Genomic DNA, 21951 nt, shown 5'->3' on the forward strand with positions numbered 1-21951 from the left:
CCATTAACCCCTGACTATACCGGGGATATGCTTATCACAATGCCTTACTGGTCTGTGCTGAAGCAGGGCATTCTGGCAGCCAAGTGGCTTGACCTTTATTAGTGAGCCTGGTTACCCCCTCTCGGAACCACAGACTTAGAAATCGCCAGCTCATATACAGTGCATAAAATATATTTATATATATACCCTTATACACCATTTTAATAAAAAATATCACAAAATTCTTCTAAGTCCCTCGGGAAGAGTGAAAGACGCGCACGTTCATTTTCAGAGCTCTTAGACCTTCCTATAAGAAGTTAGCCAAAAAGTAGCTTCGAAAAACGCTTAGGTTAAGTTTCAGAGTTGCATCTAATGTACCGAAGCTGGACTTAGACATAATTTCACTCTCACAACATTATGGCTGGTTGGAGACAGTCCGAACCACAAATACCGGGTCCATGGTTCTGGCCATATACTGGGGGGACGGGGACGACTCCCATTAACCCCTGACTATACCGGGGATATGCTTATCACAATGCCTTACTGGTCTGTGCTGAAGCAGGGCATTCTGGCAGCCAAGTGGCTTGACCTTTATTAGTGAGCCTGGTTACCCCCTCTCGGAACCACAGACTTAGAAATCGCCAGCTCATATACAGTGCATAAAATATATTTATATATATACCCTTATACACCATTTTAATAAAAAATATCACAAAATTCTTCTAAGTCCCTCGGGAAGAGTGAAAGACGCGCACGTTCATTTTCAGAGCTCCAAGACCTTCCTATAAGAAGTTAGCCAAAAAGTAGCTTCGAAAAACGCTTAGGTTAAGTTTCAGAGTTGCTTCTAATGTACCAAAGCTGGACTTAGACATACAGTAATTTCACTCTCACAACATTATGGCGGGTTGGAGACAGTCCGAACCACAAATACCGGGTCCATGGTTCTGGCCATATACTGGGGGGACGGGGACGACTCCCATTAACCCCTGACTATACCGGGGATATGCTTATCACAATGCCTTACTGGTCTGTGCTGAAGCAGGGCATTCTGGCAGCCAAGTGGCTTGACATTTATTAGTGAGCCTGGTTACCCCCTCTCGGAACCACAGACTTAGAAATCGCCAGCTCATATACAGTGCATAAAATATATTTATATATATACCCTTATACACCATTTTAATAAAAAATATCACAAAATTCTTCTAAGTCCCTCGGGAAGAGTAAAAGACGCGCACGTTCATTTTCAGAGCTCTTAGACCTTCCTATAAGAAGTTAGCCAAAAAGTAGCTTCGAAAAACGCTTAGGTTAAGTTTCAGAGTTGCTTCTAATGTACCAAAGCTGGACTTAGACATAATTTCACTCTCACAACATTATGGCTGGTTGGAGACAGTCCGAACCACAAGTACCGGGTCCATGGTTCTGGCCATATACTGGGGGGACGGGGACGACTCCCATTAAGCCCTGACTATACCGGAGATACGCTTATCACAATGCCTTACTGGTCTGTGCTGAAGCAGGGCATTCTGGCAGCCAAGTGGCTTGACCTTTATTAGTGAGCCTGGTTACCCCCTCTCGGAACCACAGACTTAGAAATTGCCAGCTCATATACAGTGCATAAAATATATTTATATATATACCCTTATACACCATTTTAATAAAAAAATATCACAAAATTCTTCTAAGTCCCTCGGGAAGAGTGAAAGACGCGCACGTACATTTTCAGAGCTCCTAGACCTTTCTATAAGAAGTTAGCCAAAAAGTATCTTCGAAAAACGCTTAGGTTAAGTTTCAGAGTTGCTTCTAATGTACCAAAGCTGGACTTAGACATAATTTCACTCTCACAACATTATGGCTGGTTGGAGACAGTCCGAACCACAATTACCGGGTCCATGGTTCTGGGCGTATACTGGGGGGACGGGGACGACTCCCATTAACCCCTGACTATACCGGGGATACGCTTATCACAATGCCTTTCTGGTCTGTGCTGAAGCAGGGCATTCTGGCAGCCAATTGTCTTGACTTTTATTAGTGAGCCTGGTTACCCCCTCTCGGAACCACAGACTTAGAAATCGCCAGCTCATATACAGTGCATAAAATATATTTATATATATACCCTTATACACCATTTTAATAAAAAATATCACAAAATTCTTCTAAGTCCCTCGGGAAGAGTGAAAGACGCGCACATTCATTTTCAGAGCTCCTAGACCTTCCTATAAGAAGTTAGCCAAAAAGTAGCTTCGAAAAACGCTTAGGTTAAGTTTCAGAGTTGTTTCTAATGTACTGAAGCTGGACTTAGACATAATTTCACTCTCACAACATTATGGCTGGTTGGAGACAGTCCGAACCACAAATACCGGGTCCATGGTTCTGGCCATATACTGGGGGGGGGGACGACTCCCATTAACCCCTGACTATACCGGGGATACGCTTATCACAATGCCTTTCTGGTCTGTGCTGAAGCAGGGCATTCTTTCAGCCAATTGGCTTGACTTTTATTAGTGAGCCTGGTTACCCCCTCTCGGAACCACAGACTTAGAAATCGCCAGCTCATATACAGTGCATAAAATATATTTATATATATACCATTATACATCATTTTAATAAAAAATATCACAAAATTCTTCTAAGTCCCTCGGGAAGAGTGAAAGACGCGCACGTTCATTTTCAGAGCTCCTAGACCTTCCTATAAGAAGTTAGCCAAAAAGTAGCTTCGAAAAACGCTTAGGTTAAGTTTCAGAGTTGTTTCTAATGTACTGAAGCTGGACTTAGACATAATTTCACTCTCACAACATTATGGCTGGTTGGAGACAGTCCGAACCACAAATACCGGGGCCATGGTTCTGGCCATATACTGGGGGGGGGGACGACTCCCATTAACCCCTGACTATACCGGGGATACGCTTATCACAATGCCTTACTGGTCTGTGCTGAAGCAGGGCATTCTGGCAGCCAAGTGGCTTGACCTTTATTAGTGAGCCTGGTTACCCCCTCTCGGAACCACAGACTTAGAAATCGCCAGCTCATATACAGTGCATAAAATATATTTATATATATACCATTATACATCATTTTAATAAAAAATATCACAAAATTCTTCTAAGTCCCTCGGGAAGTGTGAAAGACGCGCACGTTCATTTTCAGATCTCCTAGACCTTCCTATAAGAAGTTAGCCAAAAAGTAGCTTCGAAAAACGCTTAGGTTAAGTTTCAGAGTTGTTTCTAATGTACTGAAGCTGGACTTAGACATAATTTCACTCTCACAACATTATGGCTGGTTGGAGACAGTCCGAACCACAAATACCAGGTCCATGGTTCTGGACATATACTGGGGGGGGGGGGACGACTCCCATTAACCCCTGACTATACCGGGGATACGCTTATCACAATGCCTTACTGGTCTGTGCTGAAGCAGGGCATTCTGGCAGCCAAGTGGCTTGACCTTTATTAGTGAGCCTGGTTACCCCCTCTCGGAACCACAGACTTAGAAATCGCCAGCTCATATACAGTGCATAAAATATATTTATATATATACCATTATACATCATTTTAATAAAAAATATCACAAAATTCTTCTAAGTCCCTCGGGAAGAGTGAAAGACGCGCACGTTCATTTTCAGAGCTCTTAGACCTTCCTATAAAAAGTTAGCCAAAAAGTAGCTTCGAAAAACGCTTAGGTTAAGTTTCAGAGTTGCTTCTAATGTACCAAAGCTGGACTTAGACATAATTTCACTCTCACAACATTATGGCTGGTTGGAGACAGTACGAACCACAAGTACCGGGTCCATGGTTCTGGCCATATACTGGGGGGGACGGGGACGACTCCCATTAACCCCTGACCATACCGGGGATACGCGTATCACAATGCCTTACTGGTCTGTGCTGAAACAGGGCATTCTGGCAGTCAAGTGGCTTGACCTTTATTAGTGAGCCTGGTTACCCCCTCTCGGAACCACAGACTTAGAAATCGCCAGCTCATATACAGTGCATAAAATATATTTATATATATACCATTATACATCATTTTAATAAAAAATATCACAAAATTCTTCTAAGTCCCTCGGGAAGAGTGAAAGACGCGCACGTTCATTTTCAGAGCTCCTAGACCTTCCTATAAGAAGTTAGCCAAAAAGTAGCTTCGAAAAACGCTTAGGTTAAGTTTCAGAGTTGTTTCTAATGTACTGAAGCTGGACTTAGACATAATTTCACTCTCACAACATTATGGCTGGTTGGAGACAGTCCGAACCACAAATACCGGGTCCATGGTTCTGGCCATATACTGGGGGGGGGGGACGACTCCCATTAACCCCTGACTATACCGGGGATACGCTTATCACAATGCCTTTCTGGTCTGTGCTGAAGCAGGGCATTCTGGCAGCCAATTGGCTTGACTTTTATTAGTGAGCCTGGTTACCCCCTCTCGGAACCACAGACTTAGAAATCGCCAGCTCATATACAGTGCATAAAATATATTTATATATATACCCTTATACACCATTTTAATAAAAAATATCACAAAATTCTTCTAAGTCCCTCGGGAAGAGTGAAAGACGCGCACGTTCATTTTCAGAGCTCCTAGACCTTCCTATAAGAAGTTAGCCAAAAAGTAGCTTCGAAAAAAGCTTAGGTTAAGTTTCAGATTTGCATCTAATGTACCGAAGCTGGACTTAGACATAATTTCACTCTCACAACATTATGGCTGGTTGGAGACAGTCCGAACCACAAATACCGGGTCCATGGTTCTGGCCATATACTGGGGGGACGGGGACGACTCCCATTAACCCCTGACTATACCGGGGATACGCTTATCACAATGCCTTACTGGTCTGTGCTGAAGCAGGGCATTCTGGCAGCCAAGTGGCTTGACCTTTATTAGTGAGCCTGGTTACCCCCTCTCGGAACCACAGACTTAGAAATCGCCAGCTCATATACAGTGCATAAAATAAATTTATATATATATACCCTTATACTGTACACCATTTTAATAAAAAATATCACAAAATTCTTCTAAGTCCCTCGGGAAGAGAAAAAGACGCGCACGTTCATTTTCAGAGCTCTTAGACCTTCCTATAAGAAGTTAGCCAAAAAGTAGCTTCGAAAAACGCTTAGGTTAAGTTTCAGAGTTGTTTCTAATGTACTGAAGCTGGACTTAGACATAATTTCACTCTCACAACATTATGGCTGGTTGGAGACAGTCCGAACCACAATTACCGGGTCCATGGTTCTGGCCATATACTGGGGGGGGGGGGGGGGGACGACTCCCATTAACCCCTGACTATACCGGGGATACGCTTATCACAATGCCTTTCTGGTCTGTGCTGAAGCAGGGCATTCTTTCAGCCAATTGGCTTGACTTTTATTAGTGAGCCTGGTTACCCCCTCTCGGAACCACAGACTTAGAAATCGCCAGCTCATATACAGTGCATAAAATATATTTATATATATACCATTATACATCATTTTAATAAAAAATATCACAAAATTCTTCTAAGTCCCTCGGGAAGAGTGAAAGACGCGCACGTTCATTTTCAGAGCTCCTAGACCTTCCTATAAGAAGTTAGCCAAAAAGTTGCTTCGAAAAACGCTTAGGTTAAGTTTCAGAGTTGTTTCTAATGTACTGAAGCTGGACTTAGACATAATTTCACTCTCACAACATTATGGCTGGTTGGAGACAGTCCGAACCACAAATACCGGGTCCATGGTTCTGGCCATATACTGGGGGGGGGACGACGACTCCCATTAACCCCTGACTATACCGGGGATACGCTTATCACAATGCCTTTCTGGTCTGTGCTGAAGCCGGGCATTCTGGCAGCCAATTGGCTTGACTTTTATTAGTGAGCCTGGTTACCCCCTCTCGGAACCACAGACTTAGAAATCGCCGGCTCATATACAGTGCATAAAATATATTTATATATATACCCTTATACACCATTTTAATAAAAAATATCACAAAATTCTTCTAAGTCCCTCGGGAAGAGTGAAAGACGCGCACGTTCATTTTCAGAGCTCCTGGACCTTCCTATAAGAAGTTAGCCAAAAAGTAGCTTCGAAAAAAGCTTAGGTTAAGTTTCAGATTTGCATCTAATGTACCGAAGCTGGACTTACTGTAGACATAATTTCACTCTCACAACATTATGGCTGGTTGGAGACAGTCCGAACCACAAATACCGGGTCCATGGTTCTGGCCATATACTGGGGGGACGGGGACGACTCCCATTAACCCCTGACTATACCGGGGATACGCTTATCACAATGCCTTACTGGTCTGTGCTGAAGCAGGGCATTCTGGCAGCCAAGTGGCTTGACCTTTATTAGTGAGCCTGGTTACCCCCTCTCGGAACCACAGACTTAGAAATCGCCAGCTCATATACAGTGCATAAAATAAATTTATATATATATACCCTTATACTGTACACCATTTTAATAAAAAATATCACAAAATTCTTCTAAGTCCCTCGGGAAGAGTGAAAGACGCGCACGTTCATTTTCAGAGCTCTTAGACCTTCCTATAAGAAGTTAGCCAAAAAGTAGCTTCGAAAAACGCTTAGGTTAAGTTTCAGAGTTGCTTCTAATGTACCAAAGCTGGACTTAGACATAATTTCACTCTCACAACATTATGGCTGGTTGGAGACAGTCCGAACCACAAGTACCGGGTCCATGGTTCTGGCCATATACTGGGGGGACGGGGACGACTCCCATTAACCCCTGACTATACCGGAGATACGCTTATCACAATGCCTTACTGGTCTGTGCTGAAGCAGGGCATTCTGGCAGCCAAGTGGCTTGACCTTTATTAGTGAGCCTGGTTACCCCCTCTCGGAACCACAGACTTAGAAATCGCCAGCTCATATACAGTGCATAAAATATATTTATATATATACCCTTATACACCATTTTAATAAAAAATATCACAAAATTCTTCTAAGTCCCTCGGGAAGAGAGAAAGACGCGCACGTTCATTTTCAGAGCTCCTAGACCTTCCTATAAGAAGTTAGCCAAAAAGTAGCTTCGAAAAAAGCTTAGGTTAAGTTTCAGATTTGCATCTAATGTACCGAAGCTGGACTTAGACATAATTTCACTCTCACAACATTATGGCTGGTTGGAGACAGTCCGAACCACAATTACCGGGTCCATGGTTCTGGGCGTATACTGGGGGGACGGGGACGACTCCCATTAACCCCTGACTATACCGGGGATACGCTTATCACAATGCCTTTCTGGTCTGTGCTGAAGCAGGGCATTCTGGCAGCCAATTGTCTTGACTTTTATTAGTGAGCCTGGTTACCCCCTCTCGGAACCACAGACTTAGAAATCGCCAGCTCATATACAGTGCATAAAATATATTTATATATATACCCTTATACACCATTTTAATAAAAAATATCACAAAATTCTTCTAAGTCCCTCGGGAAGAGAGAAAGACGCGCACGTTCATTTTCAGAGCTCCTAGACCTTCCTATAAGAAGTTAGCCAAAAAGTAGCTTCGAAAAACGCTTAGGTTAAGTTTCAGAGTTGTTTCTAATGTACTGAAGCTGGACTTAGACATAATTTCACTCTCACAACATTATGGCTGGTTGGAGACAGTCCGAACCACAAATACCGGGTCCATGGTTCTGGCCATATACTGGGGGGGGGGGGGACGACTCCCATTAACCCCTGACTATACCGGGGATACGCTTATCACAATGCCTTTCTGGTCTGTGCTGAAGCAGGGCATTCTTTCAGCCAATTGGCTTGACTTTTATTAGTGAGCCTGGTTACCCCCTCTCGGAACCACAGACTTAGAAATCGCCAGCTCATATACAGTGCATAAAATATATTTATATATATACCATTATACATCATTTTAATAAAAAATATCACAAAATTCTTCTAAGTCCCTCGGGAAGAGTGAAAGACGCGCACGTTCATTTTCAGAGCTCCTAGACCTTCCTATAAGAAGTTAGCCAAAAAGTAGCTTCGAAAAACGCTTAGGTTAAGTTTCAGAGTTGTTTCTAATGTACTGAAGCTGGACTTAGACATAATTTCACTCTCACAACATTATGGCTGGTTGGAGACAGTCCGAACCACAAATACCGGGGCCATGGTTCTGGCCATATACTGGGGGGGGGGGACGACTCCCATTAACCCCTGACTATACCGGGGATACGCTTATCACAATGCCTTACTGGTCTGTGCTGAAGCAGGGCATTCTGGCAGCCAAGTGGCTTGACCTTTATTAGTGAGCCTGGTTACCCCCTCTCGGAACCACAGACTTAGAAATCGCCAGCTCATATACAGTGCATAAAATATATTTATATATATACCATTATACATCATTTTAATAAAAAATATCACAAAATTCTTCTAAGTCCCTCGGGAAGAGTGAAAGACGCGCACGTTCATTTTCAGATCTCCTAGACCTTCCTATAAGAAGTTAGCCAAAAAGTAGCTTCGAAAAACGCTTAGGTTAAGTTTCAGAGTTGTTTCTAATGTACTGAAGCTGGACTTAGACATAATTTCACTCTCACAACATTATGGCTGGTTGGAGACAGTCCGAACCACAAATACCGGGTCCATGGTTCTGGACATATACTGGGGGGGGGGGACGACTCCCATTAACCCCTGACTATACCGGGGATACGCTTATCACAATGCCTTACTGGTCTGTGCTGAAGCAGGGCATTCTGGCAGCCAAGTGGCTTGACCTTTATTAGTGAGCCTGGTTACCCCCTCTCGGAACCACAGACTTAGAAATCGCCAGCTCATATACAGTGCATAAAATATATTTATATATATACCATTATACATCATTTTAATAAAAAATATCACAAAATTCTTCTAAGTCCCTCGGGAAGAGTGAAAGACGCGCACGTTCATTTTCAGAGCTCTTAGACCTTCCTATAAAAAGTTAGCCAAAAAGTAGCTTCGAAAAACGCTTAGGTTAAGTTTCAGAGTTGCTTCTAATGTACCAAAGCTGGACTTAGACATAATTTCACTCTCACAACATTATGGCTGGTTGGAGACAGTACGAACCACAAGTACCGGGTCCATGGTTCTGGCCATATACTGGGGGGGACGGGGACGACTCCCATTAACCCCTGACCATACCGGGGATACGCGTATCACAATGCCTTACTGGTCTGTGCTGAAACAGGGCATTCTGGCAGTCAAGTGGCTTGACCTTTATTAGTGAGCCTGGTTACCCCCTCTCGGAACCACAGACTTAGAAATCGCCAGCTCATATACAGTGCATAAAATATATTTATATATATACCATTATACATCATTTTAATAAAAAATATCACAAAATTCTTCTAAGTCCCTCGGGAAGAGTGAAAGACGCGCACGTTCATTTTCAGAGCTCCTAGACCTTCCTATAAGAAGTTAGCCAAAAAGTAGCTTCGAAAAACGCTTAGGTTAAGTTTCAGAGTTGTTTCTAATGTACTGAAGCTGGACTTAGACATAATTTCACTCTCACAACATTATGGCTGGTTGGAGACAGTCCGAACCACAAATACCGGGTCCCTGGTTCTGGCCATATACTGGGGGGGGGGGACGACTCCCATTAACCCCTGACTATACCGGGGATACGCTTATCACAATGCCTTTCTGGTCTGTGCTGAAGCAGGGCATTCTGGCAGCCAATTGGCTTGACTTTTATTAGTGAGCCTGGTTACCCCCTCTCGGAACCACAGACTTAGAAATCGCCAGCTCATATACAGTGCATAAAATATATTTATATATATACCCTTATACACCATTTTAATAAAAAATATCACAAAATTCTTCTAAGTCCCTCGGGAAGAGTGAAAGACGCGCACGTTCATTTTCAGAGCTCCTAGACCTTCCTATAAGAAGTTAGCCAAAAAGTAGCTTCGAAAAAAGCTTAGGTTAAGTTTCAGATTTGCATCTAATGTACCGAAGCTGGACTCAGACATAATTTCACTCTCACAACATTATGGCTGGTTGGAGACAGTCCGAACCACAAATACCGGGTCCATGGTTCTGGCCATATACTGGGGGGACGGGGACGACTCCCATTAACCCCTGACTATACCGGGGATACGCTTATCACAATGCCTTACTGGTCTGTGCTGAAGCAGGGCATTCTGGCAGCCAAGTGGCTTGACCTTTATTAGTGAGCCTGGTTACCCCCTCTCGGAACCACAGACTTAGAAATCGCCAGCTCATATACAGTGCATAAAATAAATTTATATATATATACCCTTATACTGTACACCATTTTAATAAAAAATATCACAAAATTCTTCTAAGTCCCTCGGGAAGAGTAAAAGACGCGCACGTTCATTTTCAGAGCTCTTAGACCTTCCTATAAGAAGTTAGCCAAAAAGTAGCTTCGAAAAACGCTTAGGTTAAGTTTCAGAGTTGCTTCTAATGTACCAAAGCTGGACTTAGACATAATTTCACTCTCACAACATTATGGCTGGTTGGAGACAGTCCGAACCACAAGTACCGGGTCCATGGTTCTGGCCATATACTGGGGGGACGGGGACGACTCCCATTAAGCCCTGACTATACCGGAGATACGCTTATCACAATGCCTTACTGGTCTGTGCTGAAGCAGGGCATTCTGGCAGCCAAGTGGCTTGACCTTTATTAGTGAGCCTGGTTACCCCCTCTCGGAACCACAGACTTAGAAATTGCCAGCTCATATACAGTGCATAAAATATATTTATATATATACCCTTATACACCATTTTAATAAAAAAATATCACAAAATTCTTCTAAGTCCCTCGGGAAGAGTGAAAGACGCGCACGTTCATTTTCAGAGCTCCTAGACCTTCCTATAAGAAGTTAGCCAAAAAGTAGCTTCGAAAAACGCTTAGGTTAAGTTTCAGAGTTGTTTCTAATGTACTGAAGCTGGACTTAGACATAATTTCACTCTCACAACATTATGGCTGGTTGGAGACAGTCCGAACCACAATTACCGGGTCCATGGTTCTGGCCATATACTGGGGGGGGGGGGGACGACTCCCATTAACCCCTGACTATACCGGGGATACGCTTATCACAATGCCTTTCTGGTCTGTGCTGAAGCAGGGCATTCTTTCAGCCAATTGGCTTGACTTTTATTAGTGAGCCTGGTTACCCCCTCTCGGAACCACAGACTTAGAAATCGCCAGCTCATATACAGTGCATAAAATATATTTATATATATACCATTATACATCATTTTAATAAAAAATATCACAAAATTCTTCTAAGTCCCTCGGGAAGAGTGAAAGACGCGCACGTTCATTTTCAGAGCTCCTAGACCTTCCTATAAGAAGTTAGCCAAAAAGTTGCTTCGAAAAACGCTTAGGTTAAGTTTCAGAGTTGTTTCTAATGTACTGAAGCTGGACTTAGACATAATTTCACTCTCACAACATTATGGCTGGTTGGAGACAGTCCGAACCACAAATACCGGGTCCATGGTTCTGGCCATATACTGGGGGGGGGACGACGACTCCCATTAACCCCTGACTATACCGGGGATACGCTTATCACAATGCCTTTCTGGTCTGTGCTGAAGCAGGGCATTCTGGCAGCCAATTGGCTTGACTTTTATTAGTGAGCCTGGTTACCCCCTCTCGGAACCACAGACTTAGAAATCGCCGGCTCATATACAGTGCATAAAATATATTTATATATATACCCTTATACACCATTTTAATAAAAAATATCACAAAATTCTTCTAAGTCCCTCGGGAAGAGTGAAAGACGCGCACGTTCATTTTCAGAGCTCCTAGACCTTCCTATAAGAAGTTAGCCAAAAAGTAGCTTCGAAAAAAGCTTAGGTTAAGTTTCAGATTTGCATCTAATGTACCGAAGCTGGACTTACTGTAGACATAATTTCACTCTCACAACATTATGGCTGGTTGGAGACAGTCCGAACCACAAATACCGGGTCCATGGTTCTGGCCATATACTGGGGGGACGGGGACGACTCCCATTAACCCCTGACTATACCGGGGATACGCTTATCACAATGCCTTACTGGTCTGTGCTGAAGCAGGGCATTCTGGCAGCCAAGTGGCTTGACCTTTATTAGTGAGCCTGGTTACCCCCTCTCGGAACCACAGACTTAGAAATCGCCAGCTCATATACAGTGCATAAAATATATTTATATATATACCCTTATACACCATTTTAATAAAAAATATCACAAAATTCTTCTAAGTCCCTCGGGAAGAGAGAAAGACGCGCACGTTCATTTTCAGAGCTCCTAGACCTTCCTATAAGAAGTTAGCCAAAAAGTAGCTTCGAAAAAAGCTTAGGTTAAGTTTCAGATTTGCATCTAATGTACCGAAGCTGGACTTAGACATAATTTCACTCTCACAACATTATGGCTGGTTGGAGACAGTCCGAACCACAAATACCGGGTCCATGGTTCTGGCCATATACTGGGGGGACGGGGACGACTCCCATTAACCCCTGACTATACCGGGGATACGCTTATCACAATGCCTTACTGGTCTGTGCTGAAGCAGGGCATTCTGGCAGCCAAGTGGCTTGACCTTTATTAGTGAGCCTGGTTACCCCCTCTCGGAACCACAGACTTAGAAATCGCCAGCTCATATACAGTGCATAAAATAAATTTATATATATATACCCTTATACTGTACATCATTTTAATAAAAAATATCACAAAATTCTTCTAAGTCCCTCGGGAAGAGTGAAAGACGCGCACGTTCATTTTCAGAGCTCCTAGACCTTCCTATAAGAAGTTAGCCAAAAAGTAGCTTCGAAAAAAGCTTAGGTTAAGTTTCAGATTTGCATCTAATGTACCGAAGCTGGACTTACTGTAGACATAATTTCACTCTCACAACATTATGGCTGGTTGTAGACAGTACGAACCACAAGTACCGGGTCCATGGTTCTGGCCATATACTGTGGGGACGGGGACGACTCCCATTAAGCCCTGACTATACCGGAGATACGCTTATCACAATGCCTTACTGGTCTGTGCTGAAGCAGGGCATTCTGGCAGCCAAGTGGCTTGACCTTTATTAGTGAGCCTGGTTACCCCCTCTCGGAACCACAGACTTAGAAATTGCCAGCTCATATACAGTGCATAAAATATTTTTATATATATACCATTATACATCATTTTAATAAAAAATATCACAAAATTCTTCTAAGTCCCTCGGGAAGAGTGAAAGACGCGCACGTTCATTTTCAGAGCTCCTAGACCTTCCTATAAGAAGTTAGCCAAAAAGTAGCTTCGAAAAACGCTTAGGTTAAGTTTCAGAGTTGTTTCAAATGTACTGAAGCTGGACTTAGACATAATTTCACTCTCACAACATTATGGCTGGTTGGAGACAGTCCGAACCACAAATACCGGGTCCATGGTTCTGGCCATATACTTGGGGGGGGGGAACGACTCCCATTAACCCCTGACTATACCGGGGATACGCTTATCACAATGCCTTTCTGGTCTGTGCTGAAGCAGGGCATTCTGGCAGCCAATTGGCTTGACTTTTATTAGTGAGCCTGGTTACCCCCTCTCGGAACCACAGACTTAGAAATCGCCAGCTCATATACAGTGCATAAAATATATTTATATATATACCCTTATACACCATTTTAATAAAAAATATCACAAAATTCTTCTAAGTCCCTCGGGAAGAGTGAAAGACGCGCACGTTCATTTTCAGAGCTCCTAGACCTTCCTATAAGAAGTTAGCCAAAAAGTAGCTTCGAAAAAAGCTTAGGTTAAGTTTCAGATTTGCATCTAATGTACCGAAGCTGGACTTAGACATAATTTCACTCTCACAACATTATGGCTGGTTGGAGACAGTCCGAACCACAAATACCGGGTCCATGGTTCTGGCCATATACTGGGGGGACGGGGACGACTCCCATTAACCCCTGACTATACCGGGGATACGCTTATCACAATGCCTTACTGGTCTGTGCTGAAGCAGGGCATTCTGGCAGCCAAGTGGCTTGACCTTTATTAGTGAGCCTGGTTACCCCCTCTCGGAACCACAGACTTAGAAATCGCCAGCTCATATACAGTGCATAAAATAAATTTATATATATATACCCTTATACTGTACATCATTTTAATAAAAAATATCACAAAATTCTTCTAAGTCCCTCGGGAAGAGTGAAAGACGCGCACGTTCATTTTCAGAGCTCCTAGACCTTCCTATAAGAAGTTAGCCAAAAAGTAGCTTCGAAAAAAGCTTAGGTTAAGTTTCAGATTTGCATCTAATGTACCGAAGCTGGACTTACTGTAGACATAATTTCACTCTCACAACATTATGGCTGGTTGTAGACAGTACGAACCACAAGTACCGGGTCCATGGTTCTGGCCATATACTGTGGGGACGGGGACGACTCCCATTAAGCCCTGACTATACCGGAGATACGCTTATCACAATGCCTTACTGGTCTGTGCTGAAGCAGGGCATTCTGGCAGCCAAGTGGCTTGACCTTTATTAGTGAGCCTGGTTACCCCCTCTCGGAACCACAGACTTAGAAATTGCCAGCTCATATACAGTGCATAAAATATTTTTATATATATACCATTATACATCATTTTAATAAAAAATATCACAAAATTCTTCTAAGTCCCTCGGGAAGAGTGAAAGACGCGCACGTTCATTTTCAGAGCTCCTAGACCTTCCTATAAGAAGTTAGCCAAAAAGTAGCTTCGAAAAACGCTTAGGTTAAGTTTCAGAGTTGTTTCAAATGTACTGAAGCTGGACTTAGACATAATTTCACTCTCACAACATTATGGCTGGTTGGAGACAGTCCGAACCACAAATACCGGGTCCATGGTTCTGGCCATATACTTGGGGGGGGGGAACGACTCCCATTAACCCCTGACTATACCGGGGATACGCTTATCACAATGCCTTTCTGGTCTGTGCTGAAGCAGGGCATTCTGGCAGCCAATTGGCTTGACTTTTATTAGTGAGCCTGGTTACCCCCTCTCGGAACCACAGACTTAGAAATCGCCAGCTCATATACAGTGCATAAAATATATTTATATATATACCCTTATACACCATTTTAATAAAAAATATCACAAAATTCTTCTAAGTCCCTCGGGAAGAGTGAAAGACGCGCACGTTCATTTTCAGAGCTCCTAGACCTTCCTATAAGAAGTTAGCCAAAAAGTAGCTTCGAAAAAAGCTTAGGTTAAGTTTCAGATTTGCATCTAATGTACCGAAGCTGGATTTACTGTAGACATAATTTCAATCTCACAACATTATGGCTGGTTGGAGACAGTCCGAACCACAAATACCGGGTCCATGGTTCTGGCCATATACTGGGGGGACGGGGACGACTCCCTTTAATCCCTGACTATACCGGGGATACGCTTATCACAATGCCTTACTGGTCTGTGCTGAAGCAGGGCATTATGGCAGCCAAGTGGCTTGACCTTTATTAGTGAGCCTGGTTACCCCCTCTCGGAACCACAGACTTAGAAATCGCCAGCTCATATACTGTACAGTGCATAAAATAAATTTATATATATATACCCTTATACTGTACACCATTTTAATAAAAAATATCACAAAATTCTTCTAAGTCCCTCGGGAAGAGTGAAAGACGCGCACGTTCATTTTCAGAGCTCTTAGACCTTCCTATAAGAAGTTAGCCAAAAAGTAGCTTCGAAAAACGCTTAGGTTAAGTTTCAGAGTTGCTTCTAATGTACCAAAGCTGGACTTAGACATAATTTCACTCTCACAACATTATGGCTGGTTGGAGACAGTCCGAACCACAAGTACCGGGTCCATGGTTCTGGCCATATACTGGGGGGACGGGGACGACTCCCATTAATCCCTGACTATACCGGAGATACGCTTATCACAATGCCTTACTGGTCTGTGCTGAAGCAGGGCATTCTGGCAGCCAAGTGGCTTGACCTTTATTAGTGAGCCTGGTTACCCCCTCTCGGAACCACAGACTTAGAAATCGCCAGCTCATATACAGTGCATAAAATATATTTATATATATACCCTTATACACCATTTTAATAAAAAATATCAGAAAATTCTTCTAAGTCCCTCGGGAAGAGTGAAAGACGCGCACGTTCATTTTCAGAGCTCCTAGACCTTCCTATAAGAAGTTAGCCAAAAAGTAGCTTCGAAAAAAGCTTAGGTTAAGTTTCAGATTTGCATCTAATGTACCGAAGCTGGACTTAGACATAATTTCACTCTCACAACATTATGGCTGGTTGGAGACAGTCCGAACCACAAATACCGGGTCCATGGTTCTGGCCATATACTGGGGGGACGGGGACGACTCCCATTAACCCCTGACTATACCGGGGATACGCTTATCACAATGCCTTACTGGTCTGTGCTGAAGCAGGGCATTCTGGCAGCCAAGTGGCTTGACCTTTATTAGTGAGCCTGGTTACCCCCTCTCGGAACCACAGACTTAGAAATCGCCAGCTCATATACAGTGCATAAAATAAATTTATATATATATACCCTTATACTGTACATCATTTTAATAAAAAATATCACAAAATTCTTCTAAGTCCCTCGGGAAGAGTGAAAGACGCGCACGTTCATTTTCAGAGCTCCTAGACCTTCCTATAAGAAGTTAGCCAAAAAGTAGCTTCGAAAAAAGCTTAGGTTAAGTTTCAGATTTGCATCTAATGTACCGAAGCTGGACTTACTGTAGACATAATTTCACTCTCACAACATTATGGCTGGTTGTAGACAGTACGAACCACAAGTACCGGGTCCATGGTTCTGGCCATATACTGTGGGGACGGGGACGACTCCCATTAAGCCCTGACTATACCGGAGATACGCTTATCACAATGCCTTACTGGTCTGTGCTGAAGCAGGGCATTCTGGCAGCCAAGTGGCTTGACCTTTATTAGTGAGCCTGGTTACCCCCTCTCGGAACCACAGACTTAGAAATTGCCAGCTCATATACAGTGCATAAAATATTTTTATATATATACCATTATACATCATTTTAATAAAAAATATCACAAAATTCTTCTAAGTCCCTCGGGAAGAGTGAAAGACGCGCACGTTCATTTTCAGAGCTCCTAGACCTTCCTATAAGAAGTTAGCCAAAAAGTAGCTTCGAAAAACGCTTAGGTTAAGTTTCAGAGTTGTTTCAAATGTACTGAAGCTGGACTTAGACATAATTTCACTCTCACAACATTATGGCTGGTTGGAGACAGTCCGAACCACAAATACCGGGTCCATGGTTCTGGCCATATACTTGGGGGGGGGGAACGACTCCCATTAACCCCTGACTATACCGGGGATACGCTTATCACAATGCCTTTCTGGTCTGTGCTGAAGCAGGGCATTCTGGCAGCCAATTGGCTTGACTTATATTAGTGAGCCTGGTTACCCCCTCTCGGAACCACAGACTTAGAAATCGCCAGCTCATATACAGTGCATAAAATATATTTATATATATACCCTTATACACCATTTTAATAAAAAATATCACAAAATTCTTCTAAGTCCCTCGGGAAGAGTGAAAGACGCGCACGTTCATTTTCAGAGCTCCTAGACCTTCCTATAAGAAGTTAGCCAAAAAGTAGCTTCGAAAAAAGCTTAGGTTAAGTTTCAGATTTGCATCTAATGTACCGAAGCTGGACTTAGACATAATTTCACTCTCACAACATTATGGCTGGTTGGAGACAGTCCGAACCACAAATACCGGGTCCATGGTTCTGGCCATATACTGGGGGGACGGGGACGACTCCCATTAACCCCTGACTATACCGGGGATACGCTTATCACAATGCCTTACTGGTCTGTGCTGAAGCAGGGCATTCTGGCAGCCAAGTGGCTTGACCTTTATTAGTGAGCCTGGTTACCCCCTCTCGGAACCACAGACTTAGAAATCGCCAGCTCATATACAGTGCATAAAATAAATTTATATATATATACCCTTATACTGTACATCATTTTAATAAAAAATATCACAAAATTCTTCTAAGTCCCTCGGGAAGAGTGAAAGACGCGCACGTTCATTTTCAGAGCTCCTAGACCTTCCTATAAGAAGTTAGCCAAAAAGTAGCTTCGAAAAAAGCTTAGGTTAAGTTTCAGATTTGCATCTAATGTACCGAAGCTGGACTTACTGTAGACATAATTTCACTCTCACAACATTATGGCTGGTTGTAGACAGTACGAACCACAAGTACCGGGTCCATGGTTCTGGCCATATACTGTGGGGACGGGGACGACTCCCATTAAGCCCTGACTATACCGGAGATACGCTTATCACAATGCCTTACTGGTCTGTGCTGAAGCAGGGCATTCTGGCAGCCAAGTGGCTTGACCTTTATTAGTGAGCCTGGTTACCCCCTCTCGGAACCACAGACTTAGAAATTGCCAGCTCATATACAGTGCATAAAATATTTTTATATATATACCATTATACATCATTTTAATAAAAAATATCACAAAATTCTTCTAAGTCCCTCGGGAAGAGTGAAAGACGCGCACGTTCATTTTCAGAGCTCCTAGACCTTCCTATAAGAAGTTAGCCAAAAAGTAGCTTCGAAAAACGCTTAGGTTAAGTTTCAGAGTTGTTTCAAATGTACTGAAGCTGGACTTAGACATAATTTCACTCTCACAACATTATGGCTGGTTGGAGACAGTCCGAACCACAAATACCGGGTCCATGGTTCTGGCCATATACTTGGGGGGGGGGAACGACTCCCATTAACCCCTGACTATACCGGGGATACGCTTATCACAATGCCTTTCTGGTCTGTGCTGAAGCAGGGCATTCTGGCAGCCAATTGGCTTGACTTTTATTAGTGAGCCTGGTTACCCCCTCTCGGAACCACAGACTTAGAAATCGCCAGCTCATATACAGTGCATAAAATATATTTATATATATACCCTTATACACCATTTTAATAAAAAATATCACAAAATTCTTCTAAGTCCCTCGGGAAGAGTGAAAGACGCGCACGTTCATTTTCAGAGCTCCTAGACCTTCCTATAAGAAGTTAGCCAAAAAGTAGCTTCGAAAAAAGCTTAGGTTAAGTTTCAGATTTGCATCTAATGTACCGAAGCTGGACTTACTGTAGACATAATTTCAATCTCACAACATTATGGCTGGTTGGAGACAGTCCGAACCACAAATACCGGGTCCATGGTTCTGGCCATATACTGGGGGGACGGGGACGACTCCCTTTAATCCCTGACTATACCGGGGATACGCTTATCACAATGCCTTACTGGTCTGTGCTGAAGCAGGGCATTATGGCAGCCAAGTGGCTTGACCTTTATTAGTGAGCCTGGTTACCCCCTCTCGGAACCACAGACTTAGAAATCGCCAGCTCATATACTGTACAGTGCATAAAATAAATTTATATATATATACCCTTATACTGTACACCATTTTAATAAAAAATATCACAAAATTCTTCTAAGTCCCTCGGGAAGAGTGAAAGACGCGCACGTTCATTTTCAGAGCTCTTAGACCTTCCTATAAGAAGTTAGCCAAAAAGTAGCTTCGAAAAACGCTTAGGTTAAGTTTCAGAGTTGCTTCTAATGTACCAAAGCTGGACTTAGACATAATTTCACTCTCACAACATTATGGCTGGTTGGAGACAGTCCGAACCACAAGTACCGGGTCCATGGTTCTGGCCATATACTGGGGGGACGGGGACGACTCCCATTAATCCCTGACTATACCGGAGATACGCTTATCACAATGCCTTACTGGTCTGTGCTGAAGCAGGGCATTCTGGCAGCCAAGTGGCTTGACCTTTATTAGTGAGCCTGGTTACCCCCTCTCGGAACCACAGACTTAGAAATCGCCAGCTCATATACAGTGCATAAAATATATTTATATATATACCCTTATACACCATTTTAATAAAAAATATCAGAAAATTCTTCTAAGTCCCTCGGGAAGAGTGAAAGACGCGCACGTTCATTTTCAGAGCTCCTAGACCTTCCTATAAGAAGTTAGCCAAAAAGTAGCTTCGAAAAAAGCTTAGGTTAAGTTTCAGATTTGCATCTAATGTACCGAAGCTGGACTTAGACATAATTTCACTCTCACAACATTATGGCTGGTTGGAGACAGTCCGAACCACAAATACCGGGTCCATGGTTCTGGCCATATACTGGGGGGACGGGGACGACTCCCATTAACCCCTGACTATACCGGGGATACGCTTATCACAATGCCTTACTGGTCTGTGCTGAAGCAGGGCATTCTGGCAGCCAAGTGGCTTGACCTTTATTAGTGAGCCTGGTTACCCCCTCTCGGAACCACAGACTTAGAAATCGCCAGCTCATATACAGTGCATAAAATAAATTTATATATATATACCCTTATACTGTACATCATTTTAATAAAAAATATCACAAAATTCTTCTAAGTCCCTCGGGAAGAGTGAAAGACGCGCACGTTCATTTTCAGAGCTCCTAGACCTTCCTATAAGAAGTTAGCCAAAAAGTAGCTTCGAAAAAAGCTTAGGTTAAGTTTCAGATTTGCATCTAATGTACCGAAGCTGGACTTACTGTAGACATAATTTCACTCTCACAACATTATGGCTGGTTGTAGACAGTACGAACCACAAGTACCGGGTCCATGGTTCTGGCCATATACTGTGGGGACGGGGACGACTCCCATTAAGCCCTGACTATACCGGAGATACGCTTATCACAATGCCTTACTGGTCTGTGCTGAAGCAGGGCATTCTGGCAGCCAAGTGGCTTGACCTTTATTAGTGAGCCTGGTTACCCCCTCTCGGAACCACAGACTTAGAAATTGCCAGCTCATATACAGTGCATAAAATATTTTTATATATATACCATTATACATCATTTTAATAAAAAATATCACAAAATTCTTCTAAGTCCCTCGGGAAGAGTGAAAGACGCGCACGTTCATTTTCAGAGCTCCTAGACCTTCCTATAAGAAGTTAGCCAAAAAGTAGCTTCGAAAAACGCTTAGGTTAAGTTTCAGAGTTGTTTCAAATGTACTGAAGCTGGACTTAGACATAATTTCACTCTCACAACATTATGGCTGGTTGGAGACAGTCCGAACCACAAATACCGGGTCCATGGTTCTGGCCATATACTGGGGGGACGGGGACGACTCCCATTAACCCCTGACTATACCGGGGATACGCTTATCACAATGCCTTACTGGTCTGTGCTGAAGCAGGGCATTCTGGCAGCCAAGTGGCTTGACCTTTATTAGTGAGCCTGGTTACCCCCTCTCGGAACCACAGACTTAGAAATCGCCAGCTCATATACAGTGCATAAAATAAATTTATATATATATACCCTTATACTGTACATCATTTTAATAAAAAATATCACAAAATTCTTCTAAGTCCCTCGGGAAGAGTGAAAGACGCGCACGTTCATTTTCAGAGCTCCTAGACCTTCCTATAAGAAGTTAGCCAAAAAGTAGCTTCGAAAAAAGCTTAGGTTAAGTTTCAGATTTGCATCTAATGTACCGAAGCTGGACTTACTGTAGACATAATTTCACTCTCACAACATTATGGCTGGTTGTAGACAGTACGAACCACAAGTACCGGGTCCATGGTTCTGGCCATATACTGTGGGGACGGGGACGACTCCCATTAAGCCCTGACTATACCGGAGATACGCTTATCACAATGCCTTACTGGTCTGTGCTGAAGCAGGGCATTCTGGCAGCCAAGTGGCTTGACCTTTATTAGTGAGCCTGGTTACCCCCTCTCGGAACCACAGACTTAGAAATTGCCAGCTCATATACAGTGCATAAAATATTTTTATATATATACCATTATACATCATTTTAATAAAAAATATCACAAAATTCTTCTAAGTCCCTCGGGAAGAGTGAAAGACGCGCACGTTCATTTTCAGAGCTCCTAGACCTTCCTATAAGAAGTTAGCCAAAAAGTAGCTTCGAAAAACGCTTAGGTTAAGTTTCAGAGTTGCTTCTAATGTACCGAAGCTGGACTTAGACATGCTGTAATTTCACTCTCACAACATTATGGCTGGTTGGAGACAGTCCGAACCACAA

Source organism: Ascaphus truei, chromosome 2 (genome assembly GCF_040206685.1).
Source record: "Ascaphus truei isolate aAscTru1 chromosome 2, aAscTru1.hap1, whole genome shotgun sequence".
NCBI classification, from domain to species: Eukaryota; Metazoa; Chordata; class Amphibia; order Anura; family Ascaphidae; genus Ascaphus; species Ascaphus truei.